Source organism: Manis javanica, chromosome 2 (genome assembly GCF_040802235.1).
Source record: "Manis javanica isolate MJ-LG chromosome 2, MJ_LKY, whole genome shotgun sequence".
Lineage (NCBI taxonomy): Eukaryota > Metazoa > Chordata > Mammalia > Pholidota > Manidae > Manis > Manis javanica.
Window position 1 is genome coordinate 214,238,175 of NC_133157.1, and position 24,076 is coordinate 214,262,250.

At 43.7% G+C, this 24,076-nt stretch overlaps 1 long non-coding RNA gene across 1 annotated transcript in view; it reads left to right on the top strand.

Annotated features, from left to right (window-relative positions):
* The first annotated feature begins 2,684 nt into the window (after nucleotides 1-2,684).
* Nucleotides 2,685-24,076, top strand: part of LOC140845468 (uncharacterized) — a 49,853-nt gene continuing 28,461 nt past the window's right edge. Inside the window, exon 1 of the long non-coding RNA XR_012124239.1 lies at nucleotides 2,685-2,776. This is a non-coding gene — a long non-coding RNA (uncharacterized lncRNA). The remainder of the gene's footprint in view (nucleotides 2,777-24,076) is intronic.

A 24,076-nucleotide genomic window follows, 5' to 3' on the forward strand; every position in this document is an offset into this window, starting at 1 on the left:
GGACTTCCCCAAAGCTGGATGCCTGTTGGCCTCCAGAAAGGTCATTTTATAATTTCTCCTTCTAAGTGGATCACAGCTTGGTGTGGGCACGGTAGGTTAACATGGCAAGACATGATGCAATGTGCAAATGACTTGAATAGGAAAGGCATTTGCAGGGCAGTTTGGCGACATAGAGTCCAGTCGGGCAGATTCTTACCAACAGGACCTTTCAGCTGAGTTTTGTGGTGGGAGGTGCCCTTTTAGCTAGCTGTAGCATTTAGTACTAATGACAAGATTTTGGAGCATTCATAAGATGACCTTTTATTCATGGAATAATTCCTAATTTTTATGGCAAGTTTCACATTCATGAGGCCAGACATAACTCCTGACCCCAAACTAAGACCAGCTCATTGTTATTTTGAGCCAGTGTTTGATCACTTCTGCTAAGAGGGACCAAGAGGTATGATCCTATGATCTATTTTTAGGCAAGCGCTCTGCAACATGGGGCTGTCCTTTAAGAGCAGAGCCTTCAGTGTCAGCCGGGGAAGTACTGATGTCAGGATGAGACCCTCTTATGATGTGGTCCGCAGCTTGGAAATTTTTGATACCAAACTATAAAAGCCCTCTATCCTGTTTCGGTATCAATTCTAGTTAGTTGATTAGAAGGTACAAAGACAACATTGTGAGCTAAAAAGCACCATTTCAAATATTTGCATGTGGGTTGCTGCATCAGATTTCCTATACTTAATACAAAAATTGAAGGAAGCCATTAGAATATGTACCTGACTCATTTGGAAAGTGAACTCTGTAGATTTGCCACCCATGTATTCCTGTACCTTGTTAAGTGGATGCTTCAGTACTTTCTCTCATCTTTGTATCAGTGCTTAGTTGGCACACTTTAATGGGGGCTGAAAAAGCCATTTCATGGGTGGGAGTAGCCACCAGCCTCGGAATGAGAAAACCTACATTCCAGGTCCTGCTTGTTCATGTGCTGGTGGCTGTTAGACTGAGGTAAGTGCCTACAGGTGGACATTGAGAATGAGTTGGCATTGCTTTTCTCTAACTTTATCACCAGAAAATGGAATCGGAGTTAGGAAAACAATAATTAGGTATTAGGTTGGGCACAAACGGGCCTTTGATGTCACAGAAAATTAAGTCCCTGCTGTATAACAATTATGGGTACTCAAATGCAACCAAAATATTAATGAAAAGAACAAAAATATTAACTCTGATTTACAATATTCCTTCAAAACATGTTCCAAAATCTCATGAGAAGACTGAGGAATTAGCATTTTAGAGCTGATTCATTCATTATCTTTTTAACATGAACCTTTTGAAGGGAAGAAATATTAATTGAAATTTCAACTAGAATGTTAATAGTATGTTTTGACCACTTATGGTAGGTCAGGTATTTGTAAACAGTTGAGATTCAACATCTAATTTAAATCTTTACCACCAACTAATGAAGTAGGTACTATTATTATCCCCATTTTGCAATGGAGGAAATTGAAGTTTGGAAAGGTTATAGAACTTGCCCCAGATCTGAAAGCTGTTAAGCAGCAGAGACTGAAATATTGGTCTGTCAGGTATCATAGTTGCTGCTCTCAGGCACTGTCCAGTCAATTCCTTGAATCTTTAGGACCCTGTAGCATTGATTTTTACCTAAATTCCCAAGGACTTCTGATTTGAGAAGGATCTTTTCATTATCTAACAATAAATGTTTCCTCCTTTGTGATCCACTATAAGACACTTTCCTGCCTCAAAGTAACCTTGATCTATCTCTCCTCAGGTCAAAGCTTCTTTTCCTTTTACTTATAAGATAAAATTCTTGTTCCATAATGCGGCATTTAATGCTCTAAGTCTTTTTCAAGTGTAACTGTCCAGTGTGAATGTTGCATCCCACCCTTAACTTCCCATTCAAGTCAGACAGGTCCAGTCATTGCCCTTGAAACACCCCTTTCCTCCTGCTACCCTACTTACTTAAGAAGGTTCCCACTTATCCTTCCCATGTATCTAGAGCATGTCCATATGGAGGTGCCCATCTGTAAGGTCCCTCTCAAATCCCAGTACTTTAGGTAGCCCTATCTTGATGTGTCATGACATGCATTCAAATGCCGGCTATATTCATTCATTTGTGTATTCATTTCCTCATGCACTCAATATTTACTGAGCATTTACTATGTGTCAGGCTTTTTTGCTAAAGGTGTCTGGTAAACCAGATAATATTCCTGTCATAGCTATTTTACTTTTTAATTATGATTTATCTTTGTAAAGATAGAACAATATTCTTGACAGTAGCCATGCTTTTTTTAAGCTTCTAGAACCAGACCTTTGTACCTTTAACACTGGCACATAGTAAGTGGTCACTAAATATTGTTCGAATGAATATCTGAATCACATGGCCTTTCTACCTTACTCATTTATATAATACCTAGAGATTCAGAACATGCATAAATCATGGGCAAGAATATTATGCCCACAAAAATGTCATTTGTAGGGAAATTGCCAGAGTTTCAAAAGGTGTGGGTTTTTTTGCTCATTTTCTTTACCAAACTGCATGCAGAGTACCCAGAAATATGTTACATAAATGTCATGGTGAGAGGCTATTTCTAGTACCATTTACTTATCTGGAGATGAAAAGAGTAGAAGCTAAGCAACATGGTGCAGCATTTCCTTTGTTTTTCCATAGAAAATGTGTAAGATGTTTCTGGGTCAAAAGTCCAGATGGATTTTCCAGAGCTTCCAAGGAAAAACTTCACTGTGGAGGTTCCAGCCTCGTAGTTGACTTTAAGTACTTGTAAGTATGACTCAACTTAACCATTTGTGGTAACACGTATAGCCCTGCACATGGGATTCATAACTTAGACATTGATAAACAATGTACTTTCTGGTAATGGTGTTACCTTTAAGGAAATGGTGCAGTTAAGGATGTCCTAAAGCTGTAACTCCTGAGCAGCATTTCTGGGAGGTGATGGCAGAAACAATGCACACACGCACGCACACACACACACACACACACACACACACACACACACACACACACTCACACACACAGGGTTCCACAGAGAAATAAGTTGAGAAGTCCATCTTTACTGAGTATTTAGTAAATATCACCCCCCTTGGGTATTTACTAAATACGTTTACGTATGAAAGACTCTGAGAAGTCCACCTAGCTGACTTGCTCCGCAAAGTCATCAGCAGGCTCATCCTACTTGACACTAGTTTCTTCCATAACTCTATTTCTTGGTCTGTTCGTTTAACAAATTTGCATTGACTGAGACTGTGCTAGACACCAAGGTGTAGGTCACAGCCCCTGTCTTCAGAAGCATGTGGTCTTTTGGGGAAGGAGATAAGTAAATGGTGGATATGCAAGATTGACAGAAGCACCCACTGGGAGCTGTGAAACAGCCACCCTCTGCAAGGAGGTGGAGGAGGAGGAACTCTGAGCCAAGTTCTTCAAAATTGGTGGTGGAGACAAGGAGATTCATTCCAGGCAACCAGAGGCACGTGAGAGCCATCAAATCAGGATAAACAAGAAGCTTGGCCTGGTCAGGATCCTGGGTTTACATAGGGGGCTAGAGGGAGATGACATGAAAGAAGCAAGATGAGATGTGAAGAACCTTATTTCTTACCTGGTTTTGTGTCTTGTTTTTCCAGAACTGGGCCTGGCAGTGTTACTTTGGCTTTTCAAACCCTCTTCCCAGCAGCAGGGAGGGGAAGCACATTGGGATGATTCAGAATATGGGGAACTGGGTTGCAGACTTGTAGGAGTTGGTCAGAAGAGGAGGCGGCTGTAGATGGCTCTGGAAACTCCCCAAAGAATGATGAGCACCCTTGATAACACATTTTTCCCCTTTATCAGTGATTTGTTGCATAACAAAACAATTCACACTCTTATTCCTATAACACCCTATTTTCCTCCAGATGTAGGCTTTATGCTCATTGTGACTCTGCTTGGAAATTATTGTGTAAAATGATTCCGTATCATTGACTGTCATTATTGACAAGTGGTGAAGTTATACCCCAGGTTCTTTTTCTCATTTTAGATCCTGGCTGCATAACAATATTTCTTCCAAAATAATTTTAATTTTTTTCCCTCAGCTATGTGTGTATGTACGTATTTTTAGATTATTAGTGAAATGAAATATTATTTGCAAATAGTATTATGTCTTCTCAAGTCCAGAAAAGAATATACCATAGAAAAATGATCTGGAAAAAAGAAAATTTCTACAAGTTCTTTCTTTCCTTCATCTGTAAAATGATGGGGCTGGACTAGTTGGTCTCTGAGGTCCCTCTAGCATTAATGTAATGTTCTGGGGTTCTGTGGGAGTTGTAGACAATTGCAGACAACAGATGTGGAGTGTAATTGCCTCAATAGGGTATTTGTCTCTCACTGGCTCTTTGGGACATGGTGGGTATGTATTATATTTGTTATTATGACTGGAAAATGTGAGCAATAATTATAGTAACATCCATAGAATTTCCCCTGTGGTGTAAAATACAGATAAGGCTCTTATAATGTTATCCCTTGGTAACTTGTATTCATGACGGCTGGAATTGTCTACGGGGTGACTGAGATTGGGACCATGCTTCTTGCCCTACTTGTCTGTGCACTGCCCAAGCCTTGGGGCTGATTCCAACAATCAGTTCATTCATCCATCTGACAAATATTTATTGAGTACCAGTCATAAGCTGAGCAGTAGCTAGGGGCTGGGGACACAGATACCTAGTCCATTCAGCAGACATGTGTTAGGTGCCTAGAGTGTGCTTGGTTCTTAACAAACAGACAAATAGGAATGAGAAAAATGACAGCTGAAGCATGTGCTCAAGTTCTGAAGTTACTAATCCATGGTATCCAAGACTCAGAAACTTCACAGGGGAGAAAGCTCCCCTTATTTGAGTAAGAGATGACCAAGTAGCTAAGAAGGTCATTCCAAGCAGGTAGGATGGCATTCCTGAAACACAGGGGCATGAAGAACACGGTGTGGTGAGGGAGTTGCAGGTTGCTGTGGTGGCCTCAGTGTGGCTGGAGAGATGACTTAGAGGCTGGAGTGAGCCTCATATGCCAGTGAAAGAAATCTGGAGGAGATCGAAAGGGTGTGGCAGGAGAATGACTGCTCCAGTTGATCACCAGTAACACAGGGATCATATTGCCAACATTTGTGCACTGGCTATGAGCATGGATAGTAATAGGAGAAACTGCTTCAAGGGTGCCTGTTAACCAGGTATTGCTTGAAACACTGTACATGTCTTACCACATTTCAATGTACAATAGTCACGTGAAGTAGGGAGTATTTTTGTTCCCTGGTTACAGATGAGGAAACAGAGAAATCAAGCACATAAGTATTAAAGTAATTGACTACAAGAGTCTAAAATTGAGTCCAGAATCCTGCTCTCTTTCACAGTTTGTTCATTACATTTTAAACTTTAAAAAAATTAAACAGTGAAATGCATGGGAAGAAGTGTGCAAATCGTAAATACGTACTTCAATAAATTATCACAGGGGTCGGCAAACTTAATGGCCCACAGGCTGATTTCAACCTGCCACCTGCTTTTGTAAACAATGTTATATTAGAACATAGAAATACCTGTCATTTATGAATTGTTGATAGCTGCTTTCGCACTTTGATGCGAGACTTGAGTAGTTGAGACACACATTATGGACCCCAAAACCTGAAATACTTCCTATGTGGTCCTTTATGGAATAAGCTTTGCTAATCCCTGTGTTACCACATTGTAAGGAGAGTTGCGATCCAGGTCAGGGAATAGAACATAACCAGGACTCAGAGCCACCACATGTCTCTCCCAAATCTACTCCTCCCTGAAGATAACCCCCACTCTGACTTCTGACATCATGGATTAGTTTTATCTGTTTTAACTATAAATGCAATCATACAGTATAGGAGCTGTCCACTCAACTGCTGTGCTATGCTTAAGTGCCTAGCATAAAACCACAAAAATTAGGAGACCAGTCTCATTTTCTTTGACTGCACAGTACGGGCACCTCTAGGAGAGAAGGCATGCTGCCTTTGCCGTATTTCTTCTGGGAAGAGGAATTTGGGGTTCATCATTTTTAGTTCCGACTTGAATTATTGTCCTCTGTGACTACCTGTATTAATTGCTGCTGTAACAAACTATCACAAACTTAGTGCCTTAAATAACACAAATTTATTCTCTCATAATTCTGGAGGTGAGACATCTGAAGAAGTCTCAGTGAGCTAAATTCAGTGTGTCAGCAGGGTTGTGTTCCTCTGGAGGGTCCCTAATTTCTCATTCTCCTCACTTTCCCTGGATGAAACCTTTTACTATCATGACCTCAGTTGCCGTCTCTATACCAATGACTTCAAATCTCTACCTCTGGCCTTTGCCTTCTTCTGAACTTTAGACCTGCCTCTCCAGCACCTCACTGGCTGATCTGACATCTCCTCTGGAATAGTCCCACACTCTTACACCTATATTCACCCATCTCACACAACTTTCTAATTAATTGGTGAAAGCTGATTTATTAAAATCTTTCTTGGTTTTTATTTATTTAACCTGTCCATTCAATCATTTATCTCATTCTGTCCTTCTGTATCTTAGTATTTTCTCAGGGTCTCTACTTCTCCCCATCTCCACTGCCATTGCTCTAGATCAGGCTGGCTGATTTTTGCCTAGATGACTCTACCTACATACCAGGTATGGTCTTGCCCCTTCCATGTGGTAGCCAAAATGGTCTTTTCTAAAGCAAAATCTGATCCTCTCTTCCCCAACAGAGAGTTAATGCTTAGAGGACAGGCTTGGGACTTTATTCACAATTATGTTCCTCACTCCTAACAAAGAGCCCATAACAGGAAGCTCTCAAAAACACATGTATTTAAATGCAAGGCTTACCTCTCTACCTGTTGCAGACTCTTCTTTCACAGCCATAAACCTCCTCAGAATTTCTCCAAATCTAAAACCCTCTGTCCTGAGCTGGGCTTGTCTTCTCTTCTCTCTCCATGATTTAAGATCATCTTCTTTTCAAGAGAGCAGATCTCTGCCTCAATCACAGTGCCTGGACCACAGCAGATTTCTAATGCATGTTTGATGAATAAATGAGTCCTTACATGAATAAGTTAATGGAGTCGCGAGGCTGTCAGAGAGCATTTCCCAGAGTATGCAAACACGCTCAAGCCTATTTGTAGTTCCCGACTGAATTTTGTCAGGCAAAAAAGGAACAGGTGATTTGGGCCAGAGGGGTTTGGAAAATTTATCGAGTCCATTCCCCTGACTTCAGGTAACATTTCTCAAAGTCTGGCAAGTTCTGTAAGATAGATACTCTAGAAATCCAGTGAATTTGGGCGCTGGCTCACCCTCGTTACAGACCGATGATGCATGGGAGTACATTAAGGATGAAAGAACAGTAAAAAGAGCCTTCAACTTTTACTGTAGTTGCTAGTTTCACTCTAGCCTTTCTCAAACCTAGGTGCCATGGAGCTCTTTAGTCGTGGGGACATCTACTGACATCCTGCAGATTCAGTGTGCCAATCAATATACTTTGGGAAATGTTAGCCTAAGGAAACCTTTACTTTTTGTGTGATTCAGCTTTTCCAAGGTGAAGATAATTTATTTCAATGACTATTCCCCCATGCTGTATGAAATTATTGTGTTCATAGGAACCTTAAAATGACATATTTTTTTTAACCAGCTGGAGCAGAAGCGGGTTTTAATATTCCCTTTGTCAAAGTAACCCTTGCCTTTAGTTAGACAGGAGGAAGAAAACAGAGGTAATTACACAGTGACGGGAACTGTACTTTCTTTCTCCAATTGAGCACCAATGTCAGTCTTCTCACACAAAGGTACTATTGAAATTGTGAACCATAAAAATTGATTTTTCCAGCTTCTGAACACCATCTGGGCTCAGTAGGAAGGGGTCTCTAGTACAGGGGAAGGCATTTTACCTAGAGGTCCCTGTTGTGTTCTTCAAGGACTTCATGCAGCTATTCTGCATGCCATTTGTTCATTCTGCAAACCTACATAGAGCCTCCATTCTGCTAGGTGCCTGGTAGCATCCAAATGAACAAAAACCCTTTGTGGCCTCCCTGAGTGAGTAAAGATTGAATCAACATATGCCATTCTTGCCCTCATTAGGGCACTCATTATGTACTATGCATCATGCTATGTGCTTTCATTGTCTCGGTAAATGCTCACAGTTACCTGGGAGATGGTTATCACAACCATATTACAATTCTGGAAACTGAGGCTAAAGGACTTGGTCACTTGCAACACTTATTAGGGGTCAGGGTCAAAGTTCAAAACCAGGGCATATCCAGTCTGTGGCTCACTGCTCTCACAATCGTACAGTGTGATGTCATGGTAGAAAGTTAAAGGTTCAATTTTTGCTAAGGGTCCAGGGTGGGCTGGTGTGGAGTGAACTACCGCCAGATCCTTTGTGTCTGTTTCTGAGGAGCTATCACTCAGCTGCAGGAGCCTCAGAGGGACTTTTCCACCCTATCTCTGGTCTCGTGCAGATTCCCTCATAGCAACATTGGCTTTGTGAAGAATTACATTTCCTGCTGCACTGATTAGATAGAGAGGCTCATTTAAGTCCTATCAGCCAGAATTTAGCCCTGTGTTTTGCTGGTTAGTTTGTGAATAAACTTGTCATGCCAGCTTTCTCCCTTTCTGCACTGGGATAATGATTCAGAGTCCTTTGTTTTCATTTCTCCCATTTGCGTCCTTTCTGCCAGAATGTGTCTACTGCCCTGTGGACAAGACAGGTGGTAGTACCGCCACTGGTGAATGGCAGAACTGAGAGCCAGGAGGGTCTAAGAGCATTGTTGAAGGTCACACAGGTTAGCAATCCCTAAGCACGTCCATCCTAGTACCCACCAAATGGTATGATATACTTTTCTGTTCATGTGTCTCTTTTTCCCATGGCAGTGAGAGTATTTTGTGGGCAGAAGCTGTGCCTTTCACCTGCACTTTCCTGAGACGCAGCCAAGAATCTGGAGCCTATCAATGTGGAATACATTTAAGACATGGATCCTTGAATCAAATCTGGGATTCTGATTATTCCTTAGTTTTTACCTCCAGCCCTGAATACACCCTGGAACTCACATCTAAATGCCAACTTGATTCCTCTACGTGGATGCTGTATCATCACAGGACCAACACGGCCAAAGCAGAAGTCTTCATTTCCCTTTATAAGCCTGTTTCCTTGGATTTTGCCACCCCAGGAAGTAGCTTCATTGTTTTTCACATCAGAAATCTGAGTTACCCTTGATTCTTTTCTTTCTTCCACCTTCCAGGTGTAATTGGTTGCCAAGTCCTCTTGACTTTACATTCAAAACACACCGAAACTTGTCCACTTCTTCCAACTCTCTCATTTCTACTCTGGTTCAAGCCACCATTTTCTCTTATTAGAACCATTTCAAGGGTCAGAATTAGCTCTTTTCTTTGAACTCTGAAACTCATGCTGGCTTCCCCAACAGTGTTTTGAACTTTCAGTCTCTTTCCTTCTATGTAACTAGGGTGTTCCATGTAAGTAATTTTCCATGCAACCTAGAGAGGTGGTGGGTCATGCACTTCTGCAGTCTGGAGATAAGGAAGATAATATTCCGGCTAGGAAGTGTAAGTGATACCCCTTAAAAGGAAGCCAAAGAGGCAGTTTGCTTTGTACTCTGACGGCTGATAAATAGGGCCTTTGAAAGTTCAGGGGAAGAAATGAATTTCATGGTCAGAGTGGGAAAGAGAGTATCCAGGAAGGGCAACCTTCTCCTGCGCTCAAGCCTCTGATGATAATGTGACCCTTTAATGTGGACAGAGGTTTACAGCTTCCCAAGCATTTCACATAGCTTTTCATATGTGAACCCCACCAAACCTGCAAGATGGATGTTTTATTCCTGATAAACAAAAGAGAGAACTGAGGATCAAGAGAATTTTATGGTTGTCCAAGGTTATAGAGTTATAGGTGAGATGGGACACAATTTCAAAAAGTCTTCCAGCTAAAGGTCTGGGCTGCACATGCTGGTCCTCTCACAGAAACCCTGTGGCCACCCTTCTCAGCACCCTGCCACGGACCGTTTCCTTCTCTCTCCTTTCTACTTATCTCTATCTGGTATCCACCTCAGTCCTGGAGTTCACTTTCTTGCCAAACTAGCTGCGAAGTTGAGTTTATAAAGCTCTGAGACTTTTGTTGAAGAGTTAGCGGCTAGTCTCAGCTTCCTCAAAGGTTACAGAGAATGGGTATCAGTGGGGGTGGTCTAAAGACAACCTCTAGTAGCTCTGTTCTAATGCCAGACCTGCTGCCTGTGTAGGTCAGGCGAGGGAGATAATCTCAAATGATGTTGATAGAAGATTGGTGCAAACTTTCTGGGGGAGCAATTAGCAATTCTAATTAAAATCTCAAAAGTATGCTTTGATCAACAGGTCCGCTTCTGGGAACTTTATGTTAAAGAAGTAGCTAAGAATACAAGCAAAAATTTAGGCATAATGTGCCTGGTATTGTAGGGCAACCTTTCCCTGCACTCAGGTCTTTGATAACAATGTGACCCCTAATGTGGACAGCGCTTTACAGTTTCCCAAGCATTTTACATAGCTTTTTGTATGTGAACCTTACAACAAGTAATATACATACAACATACAAGTTTGATGAAAGGATGTTTATTGCTAAAGTGTTTATAATAGGGAAACACTGGAAGCAATCTAATGTATAAACGTCAAAAGGGATTGATTGATGACCTTAACATACATCCATTTAGTTGGAAACCAGGCAGCTTAGAATGTTAGAAAGGATGATGATATAACAATATGTGAAGAATATTAGTACAACTTTATTTTGTTATAGATTTTCTAAGACATTAATAATGATGGGCTACCAGTTCATTCTTGTTTGTGATGAATGGTGTTTTCTATTTACTGTTTGTAAAAAAATACATTATTCATGTAATTAAAAAATTTTTTTTTATCTTTATCTGAAAACTCTTTAACTGAAAGCTCAATTCTCTGATTCAGGAACGTTTTCTGGGTCTACCATTTTGGACGATGCAGGAATTTTCAGGTGTGGAGGGAGGAAAGCCCTCACCCTTGAAAAGGCTATTGCAGTCCTAGTTAATGGAAACCAGATGTGTTTGAACCTCAGGTTTCTGGCTGGGTTACTCTTTACCTTGGAGCCCACCTCTAACTCTGGCATGAGCTGTCCTTCCCTGTGAGGCTGATGTGCAAGGCTGGTTTTTAGTGGAGGTGAGCACCTGAGGATGTAAACATTAACTGAATTAAGCATCGTTTCGAAGCCAACTTCGAAACGTCTCTGAAACTTTTAAATTAGCTGGTCAATATTAACCAGCAATGGTTGTTTGATCAACATTTCAAGGGCCGTTATTGATTGCTGTTTGATGATTTAAAAAAATAGCAAGTACATTGCTATCTACATTTTCTATTTAAAGAAATGTTACTACCAATAACCTTGACATTATAAGCAGGAAAATTTATTCATCTGGATGGTTAATATGAATGATGCTGCCTTAGCTGGTTGAATTTTGGGTTAATACATCTTTTCATTTTGCATGTATTTTCATGGAATAGGGATTGATTTTCTACTTGCTAAAAATGTAAAAAGATGTTAATAAGGGAAAGAGGCAATTGGGTATCTGGAAAACTAAGAATCTAGAGGTGGGCATGTAGAACCTGGCAGTTATTGATAAATTGCTTCAGGGATTGGCTTTAGTCTCTAAATTTTTTAACTGTAGGGATTTTGAAGTCAGACATGTAAGTTAGTGTTAATGTTTATCGGCCATGTAACCAGAGGAGGGTGGAATCCTCGATCTTCTTGGACTGCAGTTACCTTACTACAAAAAGAGAACTGGATATACTTAGATTGAATAGGTGCTTGGTCAGCAAATAGTATTTATAATAATGATACTGACAGTAACGCAAAATATCAGCAAGCCTGTCACCTGTCACATTCATTCAACCTTCTTTTCTAACCAACAGGAGTGAAAATGCATTCATATACATTAATTTCATCACAAGAGTAATAAAATGCCAACCAATTAGAAAGTAGTTAAAAAGAACAAAATAACACTTTCAATTCCACCATTTTAACAGAATTAGTTAGCAGATACTTTTTATAATGAGTGTCAGCAAGGTTAGAAAAATGAAAAACCTCCAGTTTCAGGCTAGAGGTTGGATGGGAAGACTTTTAATTTGCCTTCAACTCTGAATTGCTTGATTCCCAGGACCTAGAAAATTCAATTTGGAGAGTCCCTATTTTTCAACTATTTTTGAAGTTTAGCTGAAAAAATATGAAATATTAAGACATTCAACCATAGCACTGATTTTTACTAGAAGCCATTAAAGATATAACTTCATTCATTCATTTGTATAACAATTCCACAAATACTGAATGACACATGTGTTTGGAACTCAGTACTGGACATAGACACAGTGGTGAACAACAACATGAAATATAATCCCTGCCCTTGTGGGCATTATAATCTGATTCGGGAGACGAACTTTAAACAAGCAACCACATATATAAACACAGAGTTCCAAATGGCAATAGAGATTCATAAGGAAAAATAGAGTTCCCAAAGAGGATGTAACTGGGAGCTTAATTTAATTGGGGCATCAGAGAAAATCTGTGAGATAGTTGTGATGGAGGATGCATGGAAATTAATCTGTCTAAGGGATGAGATGGTTAGGGGTTAAATTAGAGGACTAGGGGCCATTGGAATGAAGATTCTGAAGCGAGAAATGACTTGGCGTAGTCAAGAATAGGAGGAAGAATGGTTAGGATGCAGGGAGCTAGAGGGAGTTTAGGGTAAGATGAAGCCGGGAACTTTGGCCGGAGCCACGCTCTAGAGGGCTTCGCTGGTTTGGTGAACTATTTGGATTGTATCTGAAGCACAAAGGGAACACTAATGGATGTTGCGTGGGCAACTGGCATGACCCAATTTACATGTTCCAAGACTCTGCTGCTGAATGCAGTGGGGGGAGGATTAAAGAAGCGGGAGGCGGCGGGGAGAAGCAGGGAGGACAGTGCAGAGGCCCTGGAGTGGCCAAGGAAAATGATGTCTGATCTCAGGCTGGGATCAACGGAGATTTGAACAGCACGTGTTTCAAATATTTTGAACCAACTTGATAGGAACTGGTCAAAATTACATATGAAGGTCAGGGACAAGGAGGGTCAGGAAATACTCTCAGACTTACAGCTTAAGCAACTCAGTTGAGAAAATTGAGAGACAGAGAAATTAAATATTTGAGATAATGCACAGATTTTGAAACTAGGTAAAATCTTCTAATTATCGGTGGAATAAGAATTCAAACCCAAGTCTCATTCTTGTCTAGATCTATATCTTGTTATGTCATTTTGCTATAGCCTCCCTGTCCCTTCCTCCCTTGCCCTCCTCCATCCTTCCTCCCTCCTCCCCCCCCCTTCCTTCCTTCCTTCTTTCCCTCTTTTCCTTACTTCTGCTGTCTATCACTTATCATCCATCTATATCACCTTTATTATCATATAGCATCTGTCTATGTAACTTGGTTTTTTGTTTCTGCATCTATCCATCCCTCCATCTCCCCAGAAACAGATATATCTCCAAGAACTGAAGTGTACTTAAAAGATTATTAATCTCTTCACTGTATGGATGAGGACGTTGAGGCCCCATGGAGAGAAATCTCAGCCCAGCATTGCTTGGTGCTGGTCAACATCCCACTTCTGCTCCCTGCAACTACCCCTGGTTGTTTTGACCAATACTTCCCATTGAATGACTCTGGAGATGCCTCTGCCAGAAGTTGAAAGAGAACATTTCCAGGCCCCTCTAGGTAGGGTCTGCACCTCTTTCCAGCATTTCTTTCTCCCCCATGGTGTTAAGGGGTGTGGGGCTCCCCTCTGAAGTCCTACAGACTGAAAGCATCAGTAGACGGCTTCTTCCGAGGGATCCTCAGTAAGTCTGCCCACATGCAGCTGGTCTCCCCCTGCTGCCGGGGCAGGACGGAGAATGGGTTTATAGCAGGGATAACCATCAAAGGAAAATGCCGAGTAGGGTTTCAGGAAAGCTTGTGTGACTGACGTGGAGGTAGAGAAGGAGGAAGCCGCTGGCCTTGACGCCAGGCAGATTTGGACTCTGTGGGGGCTGCTGTGCCGCGCAGCCTCAGAACGGGAGGGAAAGGGCGTCTCCAGGGAGCTGTCAGCAGGCTGCTTGCTTCGAACCAGGGCTGCCCATTCCTGACTCATCTCTGCCCTGAATTCACCCCAAACCTCAGTGATATAGAATGAAGGAGAAAAGAAGGAAAGGGAAAGAAACATCACAGGGACCCTAGGGAATCAGTGATGGAAAAGACAAGGTTCTCTGTGAGGTGGCTCTGGGCTCTAGGTTTGGTCTTACTTTTCCTATATTTAGGGCCATTCTCCCCGTCACCCGACCATGGCTGGTCTCCTTCTGGGGCCTTGGCACATGCCCTTGCAAGGCCGAGAAGGTCCTGCTGCTCCCTGGTCTGCCATTTGGACCTTCCACTTTCCAGGGGCTGAGTCGATACAGTGGAAACCACTTGGAAACATCCCCTTAGAAACTTGACCAGAGCTGTCCAGCACTGCAAAGAGCAGCTCAAGGCCCAGGCACAAGCAGCGCTGGGGGCTCCAATGCCCTGTGGGCACTGATTGTGACTACCAGCCAGGGCCACCATGCTTACTTTCTTCCTCTGTAAAGAGAGAGTAAAACGGTCCTCTCATGGTTGCGGGGTAATAGATTAGGTGATGATTCTAGGCAGAAGTATTCAGTCGGCGCCCTCTCCCCACATGCTGTGTCAGTTGGGTTTTCTGGAAAGCAGCTGCCAAGACAGAATTAAATGGGCAAGAGGCTTGTTGGGGGATATGCTGGCATGGAATAAAAATAAGAGGAGCGGGGTATGTGGAGGGAGGCAGACTGTGATGTGGGTCTGACCCCTGGGGAGCAGACAGGGAGGAGGAGAAGGCAGGAAGGGCCTGGGGAAGACCCTGCCAACAGGTGGGGAAGTCCTGAGCAGAGCCTGTCTGCCAGAGGTGTCCTGCGCTGGAGGGAAGGGCCTGGCTCCAGCCTGCAGGCTGTGCTCAGTCAGGAGCTGGGAGCAGCCTGCAGAGTGCCGCCCCTGGTGTGGGCACTTGCCAGACGCTCAAGGTGTGGCCGCTGGAGGCTTCTCTGCCCTTCCCAGCAGGCTGTCTGTGGAAGGGACACTGAGCAGCATACTGTCACCATCCATAACTGTCACCCCACCCGCCTTCTTCCCTTGTCCATGCTATGGGGCTAAAGATTTCTATCATTTGTTGTATTTATCTGCTAGGACTGCCATAACCAAATACTACAATGTGGTGTCTTAAACACCAGAAATTTATTTTATCACAGTTCTGGAAGCTGTGAAGTCCAAGATCAAGGTGTCAGCAGAGTTGCTTTCTCCTGAGGCCTCCCTCCTTGGCTTGCAGACAGCCATCTTCTCCCTGTGTCCTGGCGAGGTCTTTGCTCTGTGCACACGCACCCCTGGCATCGGTTCCTCTTCTTACAAGGACACCAGGCCTATTGGATCAGGACCCACCTGTGGCTCACTTACCCTTGATTCCCTCTGTGAAGGCCTGTCTCCCAGGGCAGTCATACTGGGGGTTAGGGTTTCAACATATGAACTGGGAGGGACACAGTTCTCCCCAGAACACTCATATGCTTCATTGGCAAATGTTTCTTTCCTTCTCTCCCTCCTTCCTACTTTTCTTAAATTAAGGGTCTGTCCTAATCCACCCAGTGTGCTAGAGATGGAGAAACAGAAGATACAATTTCCTCCCTCAAATTGCTGGCATCTGCTAGGAGGGAGATAGCTGGGACTTGGTATCATATCATCAGAGGTGCTGTGATGAGAGTGAGCCTGCATGTTGCAAGAACCCAAAGGAGAGATCCCTAATCCAGCCTAGGCTTGCTGGGGTGGTCAAAGAGTGCTTCCTGAAGGAGGCGGCATCAAGTGAGCATTAGAGAATAGGTAGAATTTAGCAAGAGAGAAGATGGGACAAAAGTGCATACAGATACAAGGGGTCTTGAGAGATTATAGCCTGTTCTGGCCACTGATGGTCCAGCATGCCTGGGGCCTGGGGCAAGCCACGAGGGAATGGAGAGGGGCTGCTGGCTCTAGTCGTGCTGCAGGTGGAGAGCAGATTCTAGAAGTTCTGATGCCCTGCTTGGGGTTTGGGTTTATCCTGAAGGCTTGTGGCAGCATCTCTTCCCCCTCCTCCCTTCTCTGGTGATTATTTTAGCAAACCAGCCTCCCAAGCATTCAGGGTGCCTGGACTGGATCTAAGTTCCTAGTGCTTCTCTTGTCTTCACAAAACCACAGATGTAAAGGACATTTGTGTGGAGGGGCACTTTCCCTCTGCTCCTGTGCCCTCCTCTCCTCACCTGCACCCTCCTAAGCAGAGCCTGCAGCTCACAGAGGCGCTGCTGTCCCCGTGCTATGAACAGTGACATGTCCCCATCCCCCCTGCTATTAGTGTAGCTGCTGAGCACACCAAGCAAATGCCTTCCTCTTCAGAGTGGCATGTGAAATGGGCTAGAAACATGTTAAGACCAAAAAGATGCAATTTAAATTTCCTGTGGCTCTGGAGGTGCCACTGACATGGTGATTACATGTGACCAGCAAGTGTGATGTGGCAGGGATCTCAGCCCGCGGGCTATAGGTGGAGGTGAAGACCTGGTGAGAGAGGCATGCATGGCTGGACTGTGTTTGTGCATAACAGGTGCATAGCACATATTCTAAGGGCTGTTCTTCTGTAGGTGGAAGGGTCTAGGCACGCTGTGAGTCCAGGGAGGTTGTTGCTCTGGTGAAGAAGGTTAGGCTTGGACAGAATCTGTGATACGGTCACTGTCAAACTGCTAGTTAGTGCCAAAGTCAGAACTAGAATTCAGGACACCTAGGTGCAAGTCCAAATTCCACTCATTTGTTCATGGGGCATATTTTGATTGCCTATAAAGTTCCAGGCTCTGGGCAAGGAAATTGGATACACAAGAAATAAGAAAATGGAAATTTATAATTTGACTATATTGGAGAAGCATCCTGGTATTTAATAAAAAAATACCAAAGCCTGGTCATAGCCCCAGAAATTCTGATTTAATGGATCTCAGGATGGGCCCGGGTAGCAGGGTTTTCTAAATGTGCCATGATGTGGGGCTGTTCACCTAGAGCTATGCTGCCTAACTGGTAGCCACTGAGCAGTGGGGCTGCTCCCTGCAGTGATGTGCAGAGAGGCTTGGTGTGAGCAGGGGGGTTGCTGCACCAGCATGAGTAGTGGTCTCATGTGAAATGCATCACATAGCTGTGCTAGATTCCTCTGTGGGCTGCCCACTGGCTTATGAATGGTTGGAACATGTTGGACACTTCAGGCCTGGGCTACTGAGTTACTGTACATATAAACATCTTCTAGAGTTCCTTTTCTGGCCTCTGGCTTTTTGGAGCCACGACATCCTTCATCCGCCATGCATCTTTTATAATGTGCTTTGTCATATTGACATGTGGCTGAGAAGTCAGTTGGATTTAGACATGTTCCTGATTCCAAAGGTGAGGTGAAGTAATGGAGTAGGAAAGAGAAGTGTGTGTGTTTGTGTGTGTGTAAGAGGGAGAGAGACAGAGAGATTGAGTAAGCAGAAAAGTATGAAAGATAGAGAAAAGAAAAGGAAGACAGGTAGAGAGAGAAACACAGAAAGAAAATCAGGGGCACAACATGAAGAACAGATGGGGAAAAAGAGAAGACAGAAAGAAAGAGGGAGAGAAACAGAAAAGGATGCTTGAATGGCAGAGACAGAGTGGATGCAGGGGAGACAGAAACAGTCCTTACCACTGAATGATTAATACAGGATCTAAATGAAATATTCATGAAAGGAAACTGGAGCTATAGACAAATCTAAATGCCGCTTTCCTGACCCCCTCCTCCCCCTTTCCACTGCACCCCAAGCTCTTTGGAGATTCTTGCCCTCTATTGTTATTACATGGAAATGACGTAACCAGGAGGGGGAAGCTTGTTCCTTTGATGGTATTTGGCTCCACTAAGAACATGTCCACTGATCTGCTTGGGTGGTTTCTGGGCTTCAGGGAGAGTGAGGCATGTTAGGGGAGGCTCTTGGCACCTTGGGCCTGACCCAGACAGCTTCTTCCTTCCTCTGTTTTTGATCTGTGGTCAGATTCCAAGTGTTCCCTGAACCAGGGTCTTCCCCTCCTAAATGGGACAGCCAGAAACATCCCCCAGGATAGCGGCTGCCCCCCATACGGCCTTACAGAGCTCAGGACTGTAAGTCACAGAAACAGGAAGTCAGGGGAACTGCTACGGCCGTCTGCCCAGCCCAGGACAAACAAGGAAGCCATGCCGTGTCTCCAAGCCTCCACTGTCTCATCCCTATGTGTGTCCTAATACCTGTCTTGCTGGGGTCAGAGGTGATGTGAGGGCTCTTCCCGGGGCCTGGCATTGGACAGAGGACTGATGCTTGCTTCCTCCCCTGACCTTGTCTCTCGTCAGCACTGGTGCATTTTGTCCTTGGGGAAGGTGTGTGGGTGCCCTGCTTTGCACACTTCCCCCCACCCCCACACCAACTGCCAGAAGAACTTTTTGTTTTCATGCTGGATTTAGGTACAGGCCACATTGCTGCTTTTCTGGGTTTTAGAGTACCGTATTTTCCCAGTGCCAGAGGGACTGGGAGGCCAATACTTTTATTCAACAAATAACTTGAGCTGTCAATTTCCCATTACACTGATGTTTTAACTGGTCTTCCTTGCCTTCTGTCTTTCCTTACTTAGCCTCTGGAACTCAGTTTCTTCATTTAAAATGGAGATGACAATATTTATTTCTATGAGGCCACTGAGCATGAGATGAGGGCTTTCTGAAGTGCTGAAGCCCTTCAAATGTGAAACATTGTTGCAACAGCAGGTGTCATCTCGCCTCAGTCCCAAAGCTATGGAAAGATTGGAAGCATCTCCTTCTTCCCACTGCTGCATGCCCAGTGCCTGTGCAAAATGCCAGCTGTGTAGATGGTGCTCACTTAATGTTTTCTGAACAAATAATTGACGTTAAATCTTCAGAGTGGAACCTTTACTGCCTCATACCTGTTCTCATTTCCCTGTTTTTATATTAGAGGTTGTGGCTGCTGACATCCATGCTCCAGATCCCCAACCCACAGCTCCCAGAGCCCAACCTAGGTTCTGGGGTAGAGTTCATGGGTAGTTCACAGCTCAGAGGATAATATGAGCCAGTCAACACTGAACCATAGGACTTCAAGAGACAAACACAATGAGATTGGACCACCGCAGGCTGATCCAATGCAGGTGGAACACCTGGGCTGCCCACAGGAACAGGAGGTTCTATCCAGCTTCAGGGAAAAGACAAGAGGTGATTCCAAAGCCTCATGGTCTAAAAATGGCATCCATATCTACAGGAAGATGCATGTGTGACGGGCCATGGATGGCTGGGCGTAGTTTGACCTTTCTAGGCACAACCTCAGATGATTCAACCACTGCTGGTCCCATCTTACACAGAGGAGCTGTGCACATTTCCCATGTTACCTCCTTTATTCCACCTCATGATGACATACATTTTTGTTTAAAAAGCCAGGACAGGCCTGTCTTCACATGGGTGAATAACAGGGTTGATTGAGGGAATGATTGCATTCAGGAGCTGTCCCGTCCCCTGTCCTTGCGTTGCCTTTTCTGTCTGGCCCTTACTACTGTCTAACATGACACCCATTTCCTTACGGATCTTGGTTATTCCATGTTCTCCCCCAAACTTGAAAGCTCTGTGAAAGCAGAGATGTTTATCTTTTTGTTTGTTCCTTTATCTTTGATTTTTCTTCCGCTGTATGCTCAGGCTCAAAACACTGTGTGGCACATATTGAACATGAGTATTGTTATTTTCTGATTGACACACGGATCACTGGGTATTGTAGTTTTCTCACTGACATTCCTTCTCTTTCACTGTTAGCTGTTACTGGGTGATGTAATCAGGACTTTCTGGGTGTCCTGCTGCAATGATGCTTCTGGTCTGCTATATCCAAGGAGAAACCAGATCATGAAGGCCTTGTCTTATATCCCAAGGGGATTAACCTACTAAATTCTACCCTATAAATTATAGAAAAATCAATAACCTCTGAAGTGCAACCTGTCCACAGACTGAAGCTATTGCGAAGCTGGTCCCCACAGCCTCGGAGGACAGAAGTGTCCTAGTGTTGGGACGCAAGTGGCCTCCTTAACACTGATATTGTGGCACATGGCCCTTTATCCTGCAGCTGTGCTAATGTGTGCCTGGTGAACACTGACTGTCTGTGTGCCTTAATCATCACTGCTCCTCTAGTCACACTATGTTCCAAAAGGAAAGTGCTAGGTCAGAGCAAATTGGGGCGACACTTGCATCTTATTTATGAGGCACAAAGCCCTCCGCCCCCCCTTGGTGAACCATAAGAGAATTTTCCATCTTGGAGATATTTCACATCATAAGAATTCTGTAAGTGTGAATTCTTCTGTACTAAAGCAATAATATAGACATTGAAGTACTCGGTACAGTTTGTTGACGTGAATTAAAGGTAGTAATGTGTGGGCTCTGTGACAGCCGGGAAGCATTATCCCTGCATCTGAGTTTGTGGCTGGGGGTGGCAGAAGCCTGTCATTTGTATACTTTATGCAAGTTGGTGTGAACCTGCTTACTGTCTTGACCTATTAAGTCCATTCTCCAGTCAACAAGTAAAGGACCAATGACATAAAATCTAGGTTAAAACAGATATAGGGCCACATATTCCTCTCCTAAGCACAGGTTTTTTTCCTTGTAAGAATGAGTATTGACCATAAGGGAAGAATTCGGTGATCATCAGTATTTTCATTAGTCAGAATCAAAGATCCATCCTGTGGGTAACATTTTTCACATTGGCTGTAGTTCTGAATGCTTGATTGGATTGATGCATTGAATCCTCCCCATACGGATATGGAAACCCTTTAAGATAATCTTCCTTATTCAGTATTGGAGAGGCCAGCCTTGGGGAAACCTATGAATGTCCCCTCTGAGTAGGAATCTCACTCCTGATTGCCACTTTAAACCCTCTAGTTCATCAAACACTTCCTTTTCCGTGGGTCTTTCTGATATCTTCTAGAACTTGTGATTTCCCCCCTCATTCACACCCAAAAGCCACCTGGCTTTATTTTCCTGTGTCACTGAGCCTGCTCTGCTAGGCACTGTGGTTCTCAGAGGATGTGCACTGTGCTATGAGCAAGAGATTTGGAGTCAAAAAACATCAGTTTGGCTTCTCCCAGGCTCACTGACAAGTGGTACTATAGAGGCATTATGTTCCTCAGGGGTCTTATGAGACCAAGAAGAAATGATACAGACAGTACTTTTTTAACAGGAAACAGTTATTATCATCGGTGTGTAAACACACTGAAACAAATGCTGGGCTGACATCACTTTTGTGTGTTCTATGGCATCTTGAGCATTGCCTGCCAGCTAGTCTTGCTTGATTTGTATTGAAGGAACATTTTTAGGGATCAATGAAATGCTTCTGAGTCACCAAAGAGCTCTGAAACATCTCAAAAACACCTTCCCCCAGACTCAGAAGCAAGCTGGACAGGTCCTTAGCTGGTGCTTGCTTTTTCGGAGGCCTATGAGGTACCATGCATCCTCGTGATGGCTGAGAGGACACAAGACCAATGGAGATGCTTTTAGGGGAATTTCTTTTTTTTTTTTTTTTTAAAAATTTACCTTAGTATGGCAAAATCCTTCCTCATGTGGCCAGAAGACTCAAAGTCAGAGATGTGAGAGGTATAGTCTATATGGGATAGAATGACAACCCTTGGCCAAGTTTGATTCTCAAATAAGACTTGGTTGGAGTTTCTGCACTTTGGGAAAGGACCCTATATTTGTGAAGTGACAGAACAATTTCCATAGCAACAGACTCTGGTGTCAGAAGAGTAGAAATAAAAGCTCCATGTGTCAACTCTGTATTTATGTAATGCTTATCTCATAAGCCCTACAATGCAAAGAAGGCTTGATCCCTCATAGACATCCTTCTCTGTCCAAATGATGCAGTGTAGAAATCATGCCATTTATATCAGTATTTTCACGTCTGAAGGTTGAATGTACTATTTTTATCTTGCAAAGTCCTTAGTAGTCTGAATGGAGCTGTCCAGGTCCTTGTAAACAGATCATGCTGGACCTTAAGGGAGTCCAGAAAAAGGGATGCTGAAGAAGGCAGCTAGGGTTTAGGTCTTGATCTCTAAGGAATGTGATACTGCCACCTACTCAGTACCTTGCTGCAGGATGAGGACAGTGCGGAAGTGCAGGCACAGGACTTGAATGGACCCTGCACTCCAGAAGCCTGGCCAAACAGGGCACACCTGAGCACAAAGCCTGGGCTGCCCTGCTTGAGTCTTTTGTTCCCAGAAGATGCTGCTATAGGCATCTTCCTGCAACTGATAGCCCCTCAGAGAAGCTCTGCTCTTACCATTGGGCCCTAACCTCTAGGCTTCCCAAGACTTTCTCACCGTGATCTGTGTGCTGGAGATCTCAAACCAAAGACTTTGCTCTCATCTCCTTTCCTTACCTAGGCTTCTCCACAAACCCCAAATCCTATGCTGTTGCTCCTCAGGACTTAGTCCTTTCTTACTCATTCCTGTCTGCCCAAACCATAGTCCAAGTACATCAGGAGAAGCCTGAGCACCCCCACCTTGTTCTCTACCTCAGAAACTGGGTGTTAAGCAGTGTGTCCAAAAGGGAGGTACTTTCTAGCACCGTTGGTCAGCAAGATGCCCTCATGGTGCATGTAGATGAGCATCTTTAAAAGTGAGTTAGCAGTGATTAGAATGTTCTTAATTTCCCTGTCGTAATGGCTGCATATATTTGTGATACATTAAAAATTATTCAGTTGCACACTTTAAATGGGTGAATTGTATGGTATGTGAATTACTTCTCAATAAAGCTGTTTTAAAAAAAGTGAGTCCCAGGGGAAAAAAAAATCATAAAATAGCAAGATCAAAAATTTTAAATAAATGTATTTAGAGTCAAACCTGAGTGGATTTAAAGAAAAAATATCATATGTATCATAGAAGAGGCAGTATGTGGACATGAAAATGAGTTTAAGAAAGACTGGAATGATGGGAAAAGCTGGGGTGTCCCCCCCAGTAAATCTTTATTATTGGGTTGTGTACGTATTCTCAGGGTTCCATTTACTGTGGACCTACCCTAGGTAAGTCACTTATCACACACAGTGGTCCCTGTCTGTTTATACTGTCTTCTCTGTGTCAAGCACTGACCAGTCCTGTGGGATCCTTGGTCTTCCATATGGCGTCTGGCAGGCAACTGATGGGCTGAAAGCCAGTTTCTCAAACTCAGCACCATGGGTGTTTCCAGTTCAATCATTCCTCATTGTTCTGCATATTGTGAGATGTTTAGCAGCATTGCTGGTCTTTCCTCACTAGCTGCCAATAGTACCCACCTCAGATGTGACAATATAAAATATCTCTAGACACTGATGACTGTCTTGCGGGGGAAAGATCACTCCCACTGGAGAACTACTGCTCTAAGTCAATGTTCACTGAACACTCAATAGATGTTTATGGTGACCTTCAATGGGCCAGGTACTATTCTAGGCCGTGGGGACAGAGCAGTGAACAAGACGGACGGAGCGCTCTTCTCAAGAAGTCTACATTCAACAGAGAGACAGACAGAAACCATGTGAGCAAGGGAGTAAACCTGCCATTCAGACAGTGATAAGCCCTTAGAAGAAAATTAAACAGGGTGATGGCATTGAAAGCACTTGATGGTCAAAGACAGGCTTTCTGAGGAGGTGACATCTGAGAGTGCAGAAGGGGCCAGAGGAAGCGGGAGGGCTTGCCTCGTAGGCAGAGGGGCTGCCTGAAGGGAAGTCCCAGAGGCAGGAATGAGCCGAGTGTGTTTGGGAGCATAAAGGAGGCCCGTGTGACAGAGCCTGGGGACAGAGGAGGGAGTGGGCCCAGGCCACATTAGGCTTTCAGAGTCCAGGGCAAGATACATGGATTTTGTTCCCAGTGAGGTGGGAAGTCACTGGGGGACTTTGAGTGGACCTGGAATAATTTATGTTTTTAGAAGTTCGTTCATGTTGGCTGCTGCATGCAAATGTTC